Source organism: Lathamus discolor, chromosome 2 (genome assembly GCF_037157495.1).
Source record: "Lathamus discolor isolate bLatDis1 chromosome 2, bLatDis1.hap1, whole genome shotgun sequence".
Lineage (NCBI taxonomy): Eukaryota > Metazoa > Chordata > Aves > Psittaciformes > Psittacidae > Lathamus > Lathamus discolor.
The window spans coordinates 127,797,698-127,816,833 of record NC_088885.1 but is presented as its reverse complement, the minus strand read 5'-3'; the positions used below and the strand labels follow the sequence as shown (position 1 = coordinate 127,816,833).

Sequence of the window (19,136 nt, the reverse complement as noted above, 5' to 3'; positions counted from 1 at the left end):
TGCTAAGTAGTGCTGACCCTGATCAAGGTCTTTTCAACTTCTCATTCCCTGCCAGTGAGAAGGCTGGAGGAGCACAAGAGGTTGGGAGGGGACACAGCTGGGACAGCTAACCCAAACTGGCCAAAGGGATATTCCATACCATATGATGTCATGCTCAGTATGAACTGGGAAACTGGGGGGAGCTGGCCAGGGAGGGCTGATGGCTGCTTGGGGCTGAGGTGGGCATCTTAGTCAGTGGGTGGTGAGCAATTGTATTATCCATCACTTGGGATTTTTTTCTTAAGTTTTATTTCTTTTTCTCTTTATTATCTCCCTTTTCATTACAAGTAGTAGTATTAATGTTAAGTTTTACTTTATTTCAATTTTTAAACTCTTCTTAACCCACAGGTTTTACCTTTTTCCAGTTCTTCTTCCCATCCCACTGTTGCAGGAGGGGAGCAAGTGAGCTGCTGTGTGGTACCTTGTTCTGGCTGGGGTTAAACCATGACATAATAATATATTAATTCTTCCAACAGTAGCACTCCTGCAATGTCTTAGATGAACGTGAGGACAGTGGTCTTATCTGTTTCCTAACAGTCGCTGCTACACAGAAAAGCCCAGGAGGAGTGCCTTTTGTAATCTCTCTAATGTGTAATACAAAGGTGGTTCTGCCCATCTGGCATAAGCTCACCTGGGCACCCTGGCCTGTAAAACCTTCTGTGTTTTCAGACCTGGCAGATGTCACCAGCAATGCGTGCTTACTCTAGTTTTCTATTCTGTTAGTGGAAGAACTCTCTACATAGACCTTTTTTCACCCCAAAAACCATCAAATGTCCAGGTTTCCATTCTGAAGAGCTAGAAACCCTGTCTCTCAGCCAGATACCTTTCTTTTCAATGCAGCTTTGGGTTATATGCTGTTCTTTCTGTATTGTTTATTTCCAAAATCTTTGCTCAGCCAAATGAAACCAGACCATACTCCTCTTCATAGCTCCCTGCTAGTTGTGACAGGTTTGGCTGGTAGTTTGACCTGTGACAGATGTCCACACAGTCGTCAACAAGACCAACCACTGTTTTGCCTTGTATTCCCGGTGTCTTTTTATGTCTTAAAGTCCTTGTTAATAAGCTGTGTAGTCTTCCTTTATCTAAAATGGCAGTTAGGTATACAAAGAAAAATCTGAGGTAAATGGTGCTTCTCTGAACCTGTATTTACATTGCTCTCCTGACTCTTTAGGGTTTTGAGGCATTTTTAGTGAGGTGTTTTAGATGTAATAGCAGCATTTTTCAAAAGATACCAAATCACAAAATTGTGATGTATAGAAAGCTGCTGTATCGGGGAAATAGCTACCAGCCTCTGCGACACAGATCTGTATCCAAAACAGACTATAAATTTGTAATGAATAAAAATTATAATGCAGCTTAACGGTCTTGATTGTTTATTATAGTTCTACTAGTTACATGTAATACAAAATATTAAGGCACAAATATAAAAATCCCAGAATGATGAATTTCAGACATACGTTCAACATTTTACCCTTTTAAAATATTAAAAGGCGCTTTTTTTTTCTTTTTTAAATCATTTATTATAGGTAGTAATCAGTTCAAATTAAACTTTAACCCATTTTTGCCAAAAGCAGTCAGGTTTATACTCTATAGACCAGTTTGAGGTCTTGGTGTCTAAAAGGAAAAGCTGCCTTCCAGAAATTTTTAATAACTTCTTTCCTATGTGTTTTCAAGCACCTGTAAAGTGGTTCAAGTTCTAGAAGATGTACATTTGGAAGAGCCCTTTGGAAGATGTTAAAAAGCCCCAACTGTCCACTCACCAAAAGTCAAATAAAAACTTGGTTTGAGTATATAAGCTGATTCTCAGTGCAGGAATTCTGAACTTCCTTTTAATTGCTGTCGTGTGTTTTATTTGAAGGAGATATCCCTCTGCTGTTCAATATGAACTGGAATTATATTAGAGCACTTCTTTCCTGATATGAAAATCACTTAAGTTCTCATCAGAGGAGCTGTCTAGTGTATTATATTAACTTTGCCCTCATCAGTACTTATAATGGTATAAACTTTAATGGTTTTTGGAATTAATTCTCAGAGTCTGAACATAAACTTACCTCATAATACTCAGTGTCAGTGAGTGTTCTTAAGTGTATCAGTCCTGTAAATTAAACGTGTAGCACTGGAAGCAAACGGAAAGGTATTTGTTTACATACAATCCTTCACATACCAGATTCTTTCAAAAAAAGTCAGTATTAGGGTTTCAGAACTGAGCTCTCAGAGCCAGGCCTTTTCTTTTTCTTTTTTTCCCTCCCTATAGGTTTTATCTCTGTAATGCTCGACATGAAACTCTCCTTTTAAGTGTTGACTCTCTGAGGAAAAAAAAAACTTTGCAGAGACAGAGAGGGACAAGATAAAAGTACAGTAAGAAATATGAATCCGAAGATAGTGTATGGAGGGAAAGGGAGAAAGAAATCAAAAGAAAAAATGTTTCCATGTAGGTATTTTTGTTATACTCCATTGGTCTTTCAGGTCATAAAACAAGCAGGTTAAAGAATTGTATCATCTTGTTTATTCTCTTTTCTACAGAAGCTAAATACTTTTAATTAAAGTTCTGAGTGAGTTTTAAGTAAAGTGTGCTGTCATAATATGCCGTGAGAACTGTTGACCACCTTAAAAACAGTATTGTAATGGGTTTTCATTACATGAGCGCCTGAGGTTTGGTGGAAGATAAGGGTGCCTTTGTGTTAGGCACCGCACAAACAAATGACCCTGTTTAGAGACCTTGAAGCCTGGGAAAGTGGCAGTGCCCAACAAACAGAAACTGACAGAAGACTGTGGAAGGACCAGAGATAAAGATCACAGTAAAATTAATATCTTGCAGCTAATAACACAGAGCTGTTCCTCCTTGTTAGTTAGCTGTCTGTGCTCAGATAGCAGTGCCTAGCAAGCCTCTAGTTGGGAAGACCTGGTAAGGGGAGCACTGAAGGGGGATTAAAAGACCGGTGTCTTTTCTGCAGTGATTTTTTTTTTTTTCAGAGTAGCTTTTTTAGACAGCTCAGTTTTATTTTTAGCATGTTTGTGTCCAAGTCTACAGACGCTATGGCCTTTACTTTTTAATAGAAACTGCTACAACTCTGGTTGTGATCCCATGTCATGAGCAGCCTGCTTTGTTCTGAGCCTTGAGTTCGTGGTGTGGCCTGAGGAGGCGGAGGAGGATTGACTTGGTGGCAGAGACCCCATATCACAGTTTTGATTTTGCTTGGGAGTGAGTCCACTGCCACAGCCTGGAAATCCTTGTGTCCCTGTTCTCCCTTCCTGTCATAGCAGCCTCCTGGAGCCAGTATCTGGCTTGTGTAATATTTGACGCTGGGGATCATAGAATCATAGAAAAGTTTGGGTTAGATTATTTAGTTCCAACCCCCTGCCATGGGCAGGGACACCTCACACTAAACCAGGTTGCTCAGAGGCCTCTCCAGCCTGACCTTGAGCACTGCCAGGGATGGGGCAGTCACAGCTTCTTCTGGCAGCCCGTTCCAGTGCCTCACCTCCCTCACAATAAAGAACTTCTTCATAATCCTGAGCCCTGGCCTGGCACTGCCGCAGTCTGGGCCTGGGCAGTTAGCGTTGGCTTCACGTCACAGGGCTGCACCTGCTTCTGAACAGTGCAGCTCAGTTGTCCACCCCTGGGCACTGATGTTCACTGTACAATGGTTAAATAAGAAAACAGTGCTCATATATTTTCATAACCTTAATTCACGGTAAGCTTCCTTATGCTGTGCTGCATGTGGTGGATTTATGTGAAGTGTGTCTAACTGTCAGGAAAGAGTACTAAGTGGTTTAGTAGCCAATTCCTTCCTTGTTTTCATTGCTTTGTGTGACCAATGCTGTCAGCTTAACCTGAACAAACTGTGATTTCTAGGAAGAGATGGAATTATATGGATGTGGTAGTATAGTTTGTGTCCACACTAGATGGCAGCTGTCAATCATTCCAAATGGCACTGAATGTGCACCACACACAGCTTTCCATTATGAATTTAGCTGACACTACCAATGTCACTTTACTCAAGAAACTGAACTGGACGCTTGCAAGACTAGTGCCTCACATATCTTTGAGATGCTGCGCTTATTATAGCTGAAATATGAACATTGTGTTTAAGAATAGGATCCAACAAACACCAAAGGTATTTATAAGACTGTTTGCTTTAGTACGAAGAGCTGCCTTAGGTTCAAAAAAAAACCAGTTTTAATCATTTTACTACATAGTCTATTCGAAAATAACAAATATAATGCTGTGGGGAACTTAATTTCAAGTCTTGAGCTACTACGGATAGTAATTTTAATGTTAATTCTGAATTCTTTAGAGGAAAGCTTATGTTCCTTGAATCCTGTGGGAGTTACTGCACTAACTTCAGTGGGGCACATTTTCACTCAGATTTGACAAACAACTTGTTGGTAACAGAATATAATCTTGGACTGCTTCTCTGTTATTTGCTGGGGAATGAGAAATACATCTGCTTGGAATATACGAATCGCACAAACATCACTACGCAGATTTTATTTCTTTTCTTAGTATTTAATGCGGTAAGATTACATGGCTGAAAATATGCCGTTACTCCTGTACTGTCCCTCAGCTGGAAATTTTAGAAAGCCTCAAGTATTTCACTTTCTGATCAAATTACCCGTATCCTAATTCACCTACCTACAGCCAGAAGTCTGAATAGGGATATATTAAGGAAATAAAAAAAAAAAAAATAATAGGCAGTTCCAGAGTGTAGCCAGTCTTACTTTGTGTTTGTACTAGACACACAATTGTTACCTTAGAGTTGTTTTTCTAACGTGTTTAAATTCAGGAGATTGCTAGTACAAGATTAAAAGTATTCTGTTTTCAAAATGTAAATGAACCAGTGCTGCGCCACTGTTTTTTAAAACAACCATCTAAGAAAGCCTTTTTTTTAATATACAGAGCTTTTTGAAATGTTTCTTTAATGAGATGGATAAGGATTTTTTGCCCAGTTTCCATAATACTTAATTTAGGAGCTGAAAGTCTTTACAGTGGCAGCCCAGCAAATATATGTGAAAAGACTAATGTGGGGTTTTTTTGATGATAGTGAGATGCACTAGCAAAAGATTAATATTTTGTTTCGCAAACAAAGAAGATGAGCTGTTATGTAGATTCTCGCCTTAGTTTTTACACAGCATCTCAGTTTTGATCTGCATTACAATCGTTCAAAAGCTAAGCCGCAAACAGCATCTGTCTCTACTGACTTTCAGGAGGTTTTCTGTGATGGAAATAAATCTCCCATTAAAAAAAACAAAATCTGGGTTGCTTGTACTGGTTAGTTTTCTGAACCATAGTGCAAAGCCATTAGGCTTACGTTATTAGTTGCTATAAAAATATTCTCAAAACCAAAAAGATACGTTTCTACTGTACTTAGTACAGCTATGTACATAGGGCTAGTAGTACTAGTCAGAGCTTGGGTAATTTATTTGATGCTTTGCTTAAAGACTAAACCAATTAATACAGAACCTTCCCAGCTTCTTTCTTCAAAGAGATAAGAAAACCTGCTGTCATTTAACTGTAGCATTGTCGATGGGTATTCTACAGGGTAGGATGTTTTTCAGTGAACAACTGCAGCAGGAAAAATAGTAATTTAAATGATTTAGTTATTGACCCCTACATCGATCTACATTTATATTTCCCAAATAATAATAGATTAATTTTCTGAAAACTCATGTAGTTCAATGTGTACTGCTGTTTGTTTGAATACTATTTGATCAGTGATACGTATTATGACTTCTGTTTATTTTTCTGGCAATTAATACATTTGTCTATTTTATACATCTAATAGACATTGGTAGGTATTTTCAAACACTGACTAGATTTTTTTTGCCTACCTCACTATTGATTTTCCTCTTTTACTACTGCTCTATTTGTACTTTGTTCCACAGTCCCCTGCTCTCATTGTCTGGGGAGGCAGAGGCACAGTCTTTTCGTGGCTAGTGTCCAAGAGTAAATTTTTCTTATAAGCTTGACTCCCTTCAAGTCCATGTAAATGTTTAACATCTGAAACAACCTCTTGATTATTCCTATCCTTTTTAGATGTTTTCCCAATTCTGCTACATAGATGTGTCCTCCCAAGAGCTCATTCCTGAGGTGTCCTGGTTTTACTTCAAGGACATTTTATTTAATAATAAAATATGTCAGGGGGGTTGGAACTAGATGATATTAAGGTTCCTTCCAACCTTAATTATTACATCATTCTGTAATTCTATTTATGAAGTTAGAGCTGTTTTACCTTACGCATCACCCATTTAAACTGAACTTCATTTGGTATTTAAGAGTGAACAGTGAGTTTTGTGCAGCCTTTCTTTGCAGTTGCCCTTGGCCTTTTTTCTGTAACACTGATAATCACAAGTTCTGCTGCTTAGCTCCTCATACCTTTCCCCAGCCAACCAACACTTGTGAACATCAGGGGTTCTCAGCCCTGAGTTCTGTGGATATCCAGTGGTGAACCTTCTTGGTTGGGAAAAATAATAATTTATCCCCTTATGTTCTGTTTCTTTTCCAACATAAACAGTTCTGTGATTCTATAACAAGAAGTTAAGAGTGTGAGTCAACAGTTGTTGGTGTCCTCAGCATAAGAAGGAGCTGTTAGAGCAAGTCCAGAGAAGGGCCACAAAGATGATCAGGGGGCTTGAGCACCTCCCATATGAAGACAGGCCGAGAAAGTTGGGGCTGTTCAGCCTGGAGAAGTGAAGGCTGTGTGGAGACCTCATAGCAGTCTTCCAGTATATGGAGGTGACCTACAAGGATGCTGGGTAGGGATTCTTCATCATGGACTGTAGTGACAGGACAAGGGGTAATGGGTTAAAACTTAAACAGGGGAAGTTCAGGTTAGATATAAGGAAGAAGTTCTTACTGTGAGGGTGGTGAAGCACTGGAATGGGTTGCCCAATGAAGTTGTGTTCAAGGTCAGGCTGGGTGGAGTCTTGACATGATTTAGTGTGAGGTGTCCCTGCCCATGGCAGTGGGGTTGGAACTAGATTATCTCTAAGGTCCTTCCTTTCCAATCCAAACCATTTTGTGATTCTGAATATGTTTATCAAGGAGCTTGTGCTAAATTTGAGTTGATGTTTTCTTCAAATTTTAGTTGATCGTAATATGCTCTCAGTGGCTTTTAGCGGTTCACTTACAAGTTCTGACTTTGAAATCTGACTTTGAAATGTGATGGATATTTGATTTGAATTCATCTGCTCCTTGCACTTACAGTGATAAAAACACTGTAAAAGTGGTTTTGAGGTCTGTATTATAGTTAAGTTGTGAGTTAACTGCTGACAGATATAGTCATTCCATTACCTGATGAACTTTGACCATGGACCGTAGTGGTGAGGAGGCAGTATGAAAGCTGATGTCTCTTTTGAGAAGCTCAGAATGCAGTACAAGTACAGGTAGGTAAGCTAACAGAAATCTCTGATGCTTTGTTGCACACCTAGATTTTTGCTGCTTCCAGCAACGATAAAGCCAGACTGGAATCCTCCTGATACAGAACACTATTAAATTATGGACCAGTATAAAAAATGTCCTCAGAAATGTTGAATTGTGCACTGGTGTTTTAATAGGGGTCGTAGAAGCATTGGTCTGGCAAAACCTTTCACACGACAAAAGTCCTTCCATTTATTTGCCATTTCACAATGTATTTATTCAGCTGTTGTTACTAAAATGGGCATTTTTGGTTGACAGTTCAAAGATCATCCTGACTGAGTCTTCACAGGCCAGTCTACGAAGTCAGTTTAAACTATCATCAGAAACCTTACTTGCTTGTTGAACGTCCCTAACAATTTGAAGAATTCTTCTCTACTTTCAGTGTATGTAATCTGATACTTGGAAAGATACTTTTCTCTGAAAAAAAAAACAAATTTGCCAGTACGTGAAAATGCATGTTTGAGTGGATGTATAACCTAGCACTGCTGAATCCATGCAAGAAAATAGTTCCAGTTTTGTGTAGAAATTCACTTTACAGAATTACGGTGACAGTTTCCTCTTGGATTATCTGCTTTTATGCACTCATTATTAAATTCAAAATCATTTGATATTATCTCTCTGACGGAAACCATTTATTGTCTTTTCCTTAGCAAAACTAATTCATATCTTTGAAATGTTCTGACCTTTTCCTCTTTTCTTTGGCACTGAATTGTCTCATTTTGTAAGTAGAAGTTCCAAGGGAGATGGAAATTGAACTTGCTTAGTGCATGTCAGCTGAGGAAACATTTTGTATGCAACTTTCACATTTGTATCTATTTATAAATGAAACTTTAAAGTAGATTAAGTAAGACCTGTTAACAGTAGGGCTGCTGTAGTTTGTTTCAGATTATAGTGAGAGGAGTATTTTAGCTCAAATAGGTTTTTTCAAGAATATTTACTGTTTAGAAAAGTGTATTTGATGTACTTTGCTCCTATTCCCATTCTTCTTGGTTTAAATATGTTTTGTTTCTTCTAAGATTAATATGCAATAGAATATAAGGGGAAATGAATGGCAAGATTCTGGTAATATCCCCAATAATAAACACTGTAAACCTACATTTTCTTAGTTTTCATAGTCATCGTTTTCTGTAAAATATTTTAGATACGATATCAAGCATTTATTACTTACTGTATTAAGCATTTAACATTAATGCAGCAACAGCACTATAAAAAGGAACTAAAAAAGTAAATCTTGAATTTTAGAGATATCAGAAAATTATGTTATTATGTCTTTATGGCTGCTTTACTGTCCATTCTCAAAAAAATACTGTGAGGTTTGGTTTGGCTTTTTTTGTTTGGTTGGTTCTTGTTGTTTGGTTTTGATTGTGTTTTGTGGTTTTGGGGTTGGGATGTTTTTTTGGAGTTTTGTTGTTTTTTGTGGGTTTTTTTTTCTTGCGGGGGTTGTTTTTGTTTTTTAGAAAAAAATACCTGTTACTTCACGATTCCCATGCAGCGTAAACTTCATGTACCATTCAGAAATTGCCTACAAGCTTGGTTTTCTATTTACTTGATTATCTTGAGGTGTCATCAACATTTTGCATTATGAGATTGCTGTTTGAAGCATTTTTGTGAAAGTTTTCCTTCTTTTAGCTCCCCCATTCAGTTATTTATAAAGTGTTACCTATTCCCAATCACTGATAAGCCTTGTATAAGAATGGATGCCATTAAGAATAAATTAAGATACTTCTTTATTTTCTAGAAAATGTCAATTCCTTGTCAATATCCCCATGGTTTTGACCCTGTTATTGCTATCAGCATAATGCATGTTCTTCTCTTGGAAAGAAATGCATTAGATGGATTAGCTAAGCACTAAAAATATCTTTACTTAACCACCAAATTATATAACCATCCGATTTCTGTTGGCTGCTGGTCTCATACTGTGGTGCGTTTTAGAAGTCTGCATTTCACAGCACATCAAGTGAAAAAGTTTTTGGTTTACATTAGATCCTCTTTCAGAATTTCTTTTTTTTTTTTTAATGTCATTTTGCATTCCAGAGGTTGGAAGTAGGATTTACTGAAAGTTTCTGATAACTGTTGTCACTTCGAAATTTGAAAATGCTGCTGCTTCTAGACAATACATTCCTTCTTTTGTTTGGTCACTCTGGGGCGGTATGTCTCATGCTTTCTTGGGGTTTGTTGTTTGTTTTGGAAGGGGGGTTCTTTTTTAGTGAATAGTAATTTAGATCAGACCCACTGCTGAGAGCCTTGGTAATCTGAAATATGATGAGTAATTCTTCTAGAAAGCTTTTTACTTATGCAAGAGAAGATCTGGTGACAATGGCCAGCTGTAGAGCTGTGTGTCATCTTTTTTTTTTCTGCATTTTCTGTATTATTTGAATTAAAGGATTTTCTGGAGTTAGTCTATACAGAGGTCTCTGTAAGAGAGAACAAGAGGAAAATTGTTAATCTTCCCTTAGATTACTTAAAGCTTTGTAATTTCAAGATTTCTCTCTAAATTTATCTTAAAGATTTAAAGCAATTTCTCGCAGTACAGTACTGCAATACTTGACTGTATAAATAGGAGTAATAGTAAGTTGATGCTGTAACTCAAATTCTCTTTGCATTGGTGAATGAATCGAAAACAAGGCTTAACTTCAATGTGTAGTTAATGGACTGAAATGGTCATCAAAAATGTTTGTGATGAGGTAAACTTTGTAGTCTGCTGGCTTTCTATTTATTTCTTTATGGCAAAAATCTCATGTTGTATTGTAACGGAACTGTTGCCTGTAGTCAGGTTCCTTGTGATAGGTCTGTGAGATTTTGTTCTTTGTGAATGTGACAAGACAAGTTTGCTTATATCCTAAGGTCAACTAAGTGTCACCTTAGTCTGCAGTGACATCCTTTCCTGCTGTTTGTTTTTCTATTGTGTAGCTGTAATGAAAAAGAAAAAAAGGAATGCATGAAAAAAGGAAATGATGCCATCAGAGCAATCACTTTGCATGTGAGGGAAAATATATAATCAGCTGGCTAAAGGGCATGAGAACATCCTGAAAGGTAATTGGGCACCTTTTGTTGAAATACTCTTGATATATCCCATTAACTTGTCCAGTGTTGCTCAGAAACAATGCCTACAGACAGAGGTACAATACTAGGCTTTTTTTCCCTTTATTCGGTGCCAAAAAAATGTGGTTATCATAGTAGATAGCATCATCTTAAAACCAGTATTGTTTATATATAGTTTCTGGAGAAATATGTGCACAAAGGGTTCAAACTTTCCTCAGCAAGCTTTTTTGTTCTTTCACCCATGATGTTCTTCACAACAGAGTGGGAGAAGCCCACGGCTTTTTCAGACCGTTCTCAGGGTTCATCCCTGCAGTTACGTGTCTTGTAGAGTACAAGAGACGGAATTCCTATTTCATTTTGATTGAACAACTTAGAATCATAGAATCACAGAATAGTTAGAGTTGGAAAGGACCTCAAAATCATCTATTTCCAACCCCCCTGCCATGGGCAGGGACACCTCACACTAAACCCTGTCACCCAACGCTCTGTTCAACCTGGCCTAGAACACAGCCGGGGATGGAGAATTCATCACTTGCCTGGGCAAACCATTCCAGTGCCTCACCACCCTTACAGGAAAGAACTTCCTCCTTATATCCAATCTAAACATCCCCTGTTTAAGTTTTAACCCATTACCCCTTATCCTGTCACTACAGTTCCTGATGAAGAGTCCCTCCCCAGCATTCCTATAGCCCCCCTTCAGATATTGGAAGACTGCTATGAGGTCTGCACACAGCCTTCTCTTCTCCAGGCTGAACAGGCCCAACATTCTCAGCCTATTTTCATACGGGAGGTATGAAGCACCCCCAAGTCCTTCTCTGCAGGGCTGCTCTGAACCTCTTCTCTGCCCAACCTGTAGCTCTGCCTGGGATTGCTCCGACCCAAGTGTAGGACCTTGCACTTGGCATGGTTAAACTTCATAAGGTTGGCATCGGCCCACTTTACAAGCATGTCGAGGTCCATCTGGATGGCATTCCTTCCCTCCAGAATATCAACTAAACCACACAACTTGGCATTACCAGCAAACAAGACCGGTCCCAACACCAATCCCTGAGGGACACCGCTCATTACTGGTCTCCAGCTGGACATTGAGCCACTGACCACAACTCTTTGTGTGCGGCCATCCAGCCAGTTCTTTATCCACCGAGTGGTCCATCTATCAAATTGAAGTCTCTCCAATTTAGAGAGAAGGATGTTGTGTGGGACAGTGTCGAACACTTTGCACAAGTCCAGGTAGATGACATCAACTGCTCTGCCCCTGTCCATCAGTTCCATAGCCCCATCGTAGAAGGCCACCAAATTGGTCAGGCAGGATTTCCCCTTAGTGAAGCCATGCTGGCTGTCACCAAGCACCTTGTTGTTTTTCATGTGCCTTAGCATGTCTTCCAGGAGAATCTGCTCCAAACTTTTGCCAGGCACAGAGGTGAGACTGACTGGTCTGTAATTCCCTGGATCATCCATTTTCCTCTTCCTGAAAATGGGGGTTATATTTCCCTTTTTCCAGTTGTTGGGAACTTCACCTGACTGCCATGATTTTTCAAATATGATGGCCAGTGGCTTAGCAACTTCATTTGCCAGCTTGATAGGAATGATAGGTGGCTTATTGCACAAGCAGTATGACAGAGGCTTCCAAGAAAAAGAGTGTGCTGGAGGCATTCAGGCAGCTGGCTCCTGGCTGTGCGTTTTCCCACAGGATCTGTAGGAGCAGGCATGGAAGGTGCTGTGAAATTCTGGTAGCAACAGCCAGACAGCCTTGTGGTAGATGCAGCAGCTATGGGAAAGATGATGGTCAGGAGTGGGCTGCTGTTAACTTCCAGAGGAATTCTGGAAGTTGATACCAAAAAGTCAGCAGTCTGCTGTGTGCTGCTCTTCCCTGAGTGTTTGACCAGCCAAAAGCCAGCCCTGGGTTTGGTGAGCTGGCCTAGTGAGCTGCGTGCACTGTCAGGTCAGTGGATCTGGTGCACAGCAGAACCTGGTTACTTGCATGGTTATTTCCAAGCATGCCACAAACTTCTGTGTGACCTTCCAGCAAATTACTTATGGTGAGTCACTGTGTTAGAGATATGTGACCTGGCTGCGAGTACTTCAGAAGGTTTGTATGAGAGAGGGAGAGAATATGTGATGAAAGTACACGCTCAGGTTCTGTCTGAGGCTGTGACCCTATTGCACTTTCTGGACTGTGGAAAAACAGCCTTACTTATTCTGGCTCTTAATGGCCAGGCTAACTATCTCAGGCCCAAGACTGTCAGGACTGTGCTAATACAACTATATTGCTTCTAGCTCTGGAGCAGACTTGTTCAGTGTTTCATTGTATGGTGTAGATACTCTTCAGTCAAGCTTGTGCACAGACTCTCCCATGTGCAAAGGAAAATACTGCCTTATCTAGCTGGCATGCTCTAAGGATAAAATCCAATGAATACTACTCTACATCTGGAGCATTGAAGGCCATATTGCCTCTACTAGAAAAAGCAGAATATGAGCTGAGTGCTTTAGCTAACATGATTAATGACATTTTGCAATGCAGAGTAAGTTTTCATAGAATATATTAAGACAGGCTGAAAAAATTGGGGCTGTTCAGTCTGGAGAAGAGAAGGCTGCATGGAGACCTCATAGCAGTCTGCCTGTGTCTGAAGGAGGCCTACAAGGATGCTGTAGAGGGACTCTTCATCAGGGACTGTAGTGATAGGACAAGGGGTAATGGGTTCAAACTGAACAGGAGAAGTTCAGATTAGGTATAAGAAAGAAATTCTTTACTATGAGGGTGGCGAGGCACTGGAAGTTTGTCCAAGGACGTTGTGAATGCTCCATCCCTGGCAGTGTTCAAGGACGGGTTGTATGGGACTTTCAGCAATCTGGTATAGTGGAAGGTGGGAGTGGAACTAAATGATATTAAGGTCCTTTTGTACCCTAACTATTCTATGACTATATTATCATAGTTCCAAAGGAAGCTAAATATGTGACATTCAGTGGATCTGCTGTATTCAAGAGCTAATCTTTTGGCAGGCACTGTGAAATAATATACAGCAGAATCTTGTTAATTCATGCTAATGACCTAAGAGACTCATCATGGATTACTTGATTTTACAACTTAGCAAGTGAAACATGATGACAAAACTTTTAGAGGTGCGCACTTTAACACCATGTTCTCTGCTAATTTATCTTGACGATAGCAGTTTAGATGTAAATATATTTGTAGTATACGAGTTAATGGACAGTAGTATTATTAATGAAACCAGTGATGGTTTCCTGAAATGACACTTTAGTACGGCAGCCTATTGTTAAATATCATCAAAGAAACAGAACAAATCTTCTAGTTCTGTGTATGAGACCACAGAAGTGGCTTTGAAAGTAACAGATGTTGGGTTTTTTTACCATTAGTAAAAATATTCTCCTCTTACGTGTCGTAGCATAGGTACTTGGGATTATTCTGACTAGCATAGTACTAGTAGAATGCAGGCATACATGTAGGTCAAAACTGCCTGAAAAGTTTTATCTTCAGGTTGAATTACTTCTACAAAACTTAATTGCTAACTTATGTTCATCCTTAAATTAGTAATTCCCAAACTACAGGCTCATTGAACTTTGTCTTGTATGTTCTAGTAAATTCCTTAGTCACCAAAGTACAGGGTAAATATCTCCATTATGAAAGTCTGCAATTTTTTTATGACCAGTTTTTTTGGTCTACAGTGTGTTTCCACCTTAAGTGCTATTAAGAATGCAGTTTCATGATTGGCAGTGTGTTCTTAAATCAGCAAATGAGACTTTTTCAGTATGCCTTAGGAAGTGACACTGAGCCATTTAATATTTGTTATGCTCTTAGTAAAAGAAGGACCTGAAGCCTGCTTGTACTGGAAACATCACTCACACTTGTTACTGTGCATTGGTGTGTCAGCAGAGAAGTCTGACTAAATAAGGCAATGCATGAGTAGAGCTTATCAGCGTTTGACAGGAATATAGTCCACTAACAACTGATACAGCAGCCCATCTTTTCTGTGCTATCATCGGCTCTCTACGCTGCACACAGATGTATGCTTGTCATCTGTTTGGCTGCTGATTGTGTTCAGAACTTAGCCCTCCTCCTTTTCAGTTACTTTATGCCAGAAGTCATACCAGTGAGCTGAAACACCCAAATTTTATATTTGTGTTTATAAAAAACTGTATGTGGAACTGTCAGCTTTCAAAGGTTAGGGAAGAGGCGTACCATCCCTTCTGTTTCTTCTCCCACCAAATAGTCTATATTATTGTTTGATAGTATAAATAAAAATAGGAAACTTCATGCATATGGGTGCCCTCATGGTCCTACTGTGCAGTAAATGCTTGTAAAAAGTATCCATAACTTCATGAAAGCAAGTGTTGACTGATGTCACCTTCCTCCCTCTAAAGGACTGATACTGCTCAGATGAGTGGCTACACTCCCAGTGACCTTCCTGGGAAAAGTGTTACACCTTGCATGTTGGTAGGTGCTTTTAAAAAAAATCCAGTGTAAAATGCCATTAACATTGTTTCAGTATCAGTTTGCCTGTTAAAATCAGTTTGATTCTCTGACTTTGTCCCTGTGTTGTGGAAGAGTTTGAATAAAGTTACTAGGCCAATAAATAATCTTTAAGATCTGATGGCACCTGGACTGCTACAGAATGTCCTCAAACAGTCCAATTTTTTTTATTTTTTTTTTTTTTGTACTGGGAATGCATTTAAATGTCCATGAATGCGTGGCCTCTTTTAAGGGATTTGTGAAAAATATCAGACTTTAATTCTTAGCATTTCTTTCTATGAAAACAAATCGGTGATTTGGGAATCGCTCCTTTTCTTTCAAATTCAAGTCATTAAGGTGCATGCTCAAACATGTTGAATTACTGACTAAAGTTTCTGTTACACAAAGTGAGAAATACCTTTTACACCAAGTGGGAATTTAAGATAACAGTGAAAAATACCTTTTACGCCTCTGTAGCACACTTTTAATTTCTCATTCCTCCTTAGTTATTCTCTGCTACCTTCTCAAGTCAGGGAGGGAGGAAGGAAGGGATGGATGGACCCTTTCTAATTTGTTGCACTGACTTTAGTCTTTTCATATTAATCCTTTTACATCTATCTTGAGCTCAGATGTGTACCCCCAGTTGGTTTTGACATATACAACTAAAAGTAATCTTGATAAATATAAAACTATTCTGATTTTACTGTAAATGCAAAGCAGACATTATGACCTTCTGTGTATAAAATCAGATCCAGTGTACTTCTGCCTTTTTACCTTACATTGTATGTGCTTTCTGCCACCCAATACTCTGGCAAGTCAGTATCTTGTGTATTTATTCTTCCATATCCCACTATTACTGTCTTCCCATTCTCACAACAGAATCATCAGTGTTCACCTGTGGCTTGTCCTTTTCTGTACAGGAGGCTGGCTGGGAAATGGAGAGTGCTTAGCATCCTTCAGAGAGCATTCTAAAAGTTCAAAGATTGTCATATGGGAACCTCACTTTTTGTAAAAGTTGTTCATTGTGCTCTGTGCAAAATGATGTAGAGAGACTAAAACTCCTATAGTAGTTTAGGGAAGAGTTTTTTGATAACTTTGGATCAGTCACAGTTGTAGGAAGGTGGAACAGATGCATCTGAAAAGAAACACAATAAGGCTTTTTGTTTGGGTTTGTTTTTAACTTTTTCTTCCTGTTCTCTCTTCCCTAAGCTTACAAGTTTTTTCCTTCAACAATTACTTTCCTGTCAGGACAAAGAAGAGACTTGCATCTCTGTGTGGAAAGAATGCTTCCCAGTGTGCACCTTAGATGGGTATTTGCTGAAGTGTTAGTTTCTGGTGCACCACTTAGTGTCACAAAAGAATAAAATACACAGTTTCTGGTTGGGAGTGATACATGGGCCTCGCAAGCACTATTTGCTTTTTCCAGAGCTGGTTATTTTCAAATTGCCTTTTCATCATACCCAATACAGTGCTTAAAGAAAAAGAAAAAAACTGCCATTTTAGTTAAGAGATCCATCTTCTTCAATTTGATAGCCTGGCTTCAATGTCCTAATGTGAATTCACAATTCAGTAGCATTGTTGTACGCAATATGCGTAACAGAGATGTCTTTCTCTCCTCTGAATCAATCTCTGATAATGGTACTGAAAGAATAAGCAGCTGATTGGGATGCTTGCCATTACAGCACGTGTGAAGGGTTTGCAGTAGATGCACAGCGTAATGGACTGTTTGCCATGTGTGTAATATTTCTTGCACATGGCTTTATAGCTAATGCCCCTCCAAAATAAGAGCACTTTTGCAGTGCAATTAGGGACAATTTCAGGCTGCCTTTTTGACTCTTTTCTGCTGTGCCCAAAATACTCAGTTTTCTAGAATGTGCCTACAACCTCCCAGTATTGAGCTGGATACAGTTCTCATACACTTGCATGATCTCTGTGGAAAGCAATATGATGTGTCCAGAGAGATGCAGAAGCTGTATAGTCCTGAATTTAAGTGCAGTGCCTATGCAGGAAAGCATGGTAAAGCCATTAAAATTCTTCAGTCATCTTTATTTGGAGGAATTTCATTAATGAATTTTGTCTTTTAAATTTCTGAAAATACATGTTGGAAATATTTTAATTATTGTAACCATATTAATTATGCAGACTTAAAATTCCGCATTTTCTGCTTTTTTTTAAAGATATACTCCTTATAAACATTTTACCTTGTCACACTGTACAAATTTACTGACTCTGTAACGAAGGCTGTATGACTTAAAAAAAAAAAAACAAACAAAACAGGTTTAAAGCAGTTCAGTGCTTCACAAAACACCCATTGTAGCACCTGAATATCTGTTCATATATGACAACCAGAGTTGGTCAAGCCATATCATTGTATATTATTAATTGTATATTACCATAGAAACTAAGCTTCAGTAAATAGCACTGAAGCTTAAGAAAAGTATTGTCTTGGGGTAGAGGCTGTACTTGGTTACAAATTTTTACCGTGTCAACTTCCAATGCATTTCATGGCAGGTGTGTTTGGCATACATTGGGGACTGATGGAGAAAGAGCTTAACTTTAGTGTTTTAGGGGACTTCCAGTTCTTCTGCTTGGAAGATTAGAATTTGAAAGATAGTGGCAGAATATTATGCCCATAATAATAAAAAAATTACAGTTGTTAATTGTGGGAGATATTTTTGGGCTGAAAAAACTAACTTTGATAAAATGAGGCTATATTTTCAGCATCTCATTAAAGTTTATTCTGTACTCTTATGCAGTTCATGCTTATAATGACTTATAAATTCAGACTTTTCTTAGGTGATTTTAACATTACTGTTCATTAACTATGATTTATCTTTGGTGTCATATTGTAAGTTAATGAAGTCCCACGTGTAGCAGTTTATCCATTCTGACTTTGCTTCAGCAGGTTGTAATGTTTACTGTTCATCCTGCAACTCCAGTTGCATGTTCGTGATGTACAGATGTGACTTCACCTTCTTGAAACTGAACAGTTTGAAAGCTTTTGTATTGAAATCTAATAAAAAATTGATTAATACTTTTGAAACTGTAGTTCACATTCCTTTATCTGATGGGGGGGACAAATTAGGGACTGTAGTGGTAGAACAAGGACAAGGGGTAATGGGTTCAGACTTAAACAGGAAAGTTTAGATTAGATATAAGGAAGTTCTTTACTGTGAGGGTGGTGAGGCACTGGAATGTGCCTCAGCTTGGGTTGCACAAGGAAGTTGTGAATGCGCTATCCCTGGTGGTGTTCAAGGCCAGGCTGGATGAAGCCTTGTGTGGGATGGTTTAGTGTGAGGTGTCCCTGCCCATGGCAGGGGGTTGGAACTAGATGATCTTGAGGTCCTTTCCAACCCTAACTATTCTATAATTCTACGAAATCTCTTCCTATACATTTTGACACCTGCTCAGGCGCACTGTTGTCTCTGATGGAACTTTTAAGCTTTTGGTGGATGGAGTTTTCAGGTTGTAAACATAAATTTTGGTTTGGGCCACCAAAGCATTTCTTCTAGGTGCCCAACTGCTGCTTTCTGTAACTAGGCCTGAGGCCTGGAAGCGAGATATCCTGCTGCATATATTCATAGAAACATATAATGTTTTGAGTTGGAAGGGGTGTTAAACATCATCTAGTTCCAACCCCCTGCCACAGGCAAGGACATGTTCCACTTGACCGGGTTGTTCAAAGCCCCATCCAACCTGACCTTGAACACTGCCAGGGGTGGGGCAGCCACAGCTTCTCTGGGCACCCTGTGCCAGGGCCTCAGCACCCTCATAATAAAGATTTTTTTTCCTAGTATCTAATCGACCCTCTTTCAGTTTAAAGTCATTACCCCTTGTCCTATCACTATATGCCCTTGTGAAAAAGTCCCTTTCCAGATTTCCTGAGGGACAGGTCCTGAGTGTAGAGCCTGTGTAGTAACGACACCAAGGGCTGTTTACTTTGTGTAAGTCTGTACTTTTCTGAATATTAAATTACTCTACATGTATGGTGACTTGTCTTCATTTTCTTAAATAAACTGCCTTAATTTGAAATATTTTGTCTGTTTCTGCTAATGCTGAAATTACGAGAAGAAGTCCCATTGCTTTTGTGATGAAAAGCTCAAAGTTACATAAATAATTGTCTTCCTTGGAGTAGTTTATGTTGTGGGTTGAACCATCTGGTATTTT

The 19,136-nt window shown here is 39.0% G+C and overlaps 1 protein-coding gene across 4 annotated transcripts in view; it reads left to right on the top strand.

Annotated features, from left to right (window-relative positions):
* Positions 1-19,136, top strand: part of JPH1 (junctophilin 1) — a 90,143-nt gene that overhangs the window by 10,267 nt on the left and 60,740 nt on the right. The gene's annotated exons all lie outside the window — the stretch shown is intronic.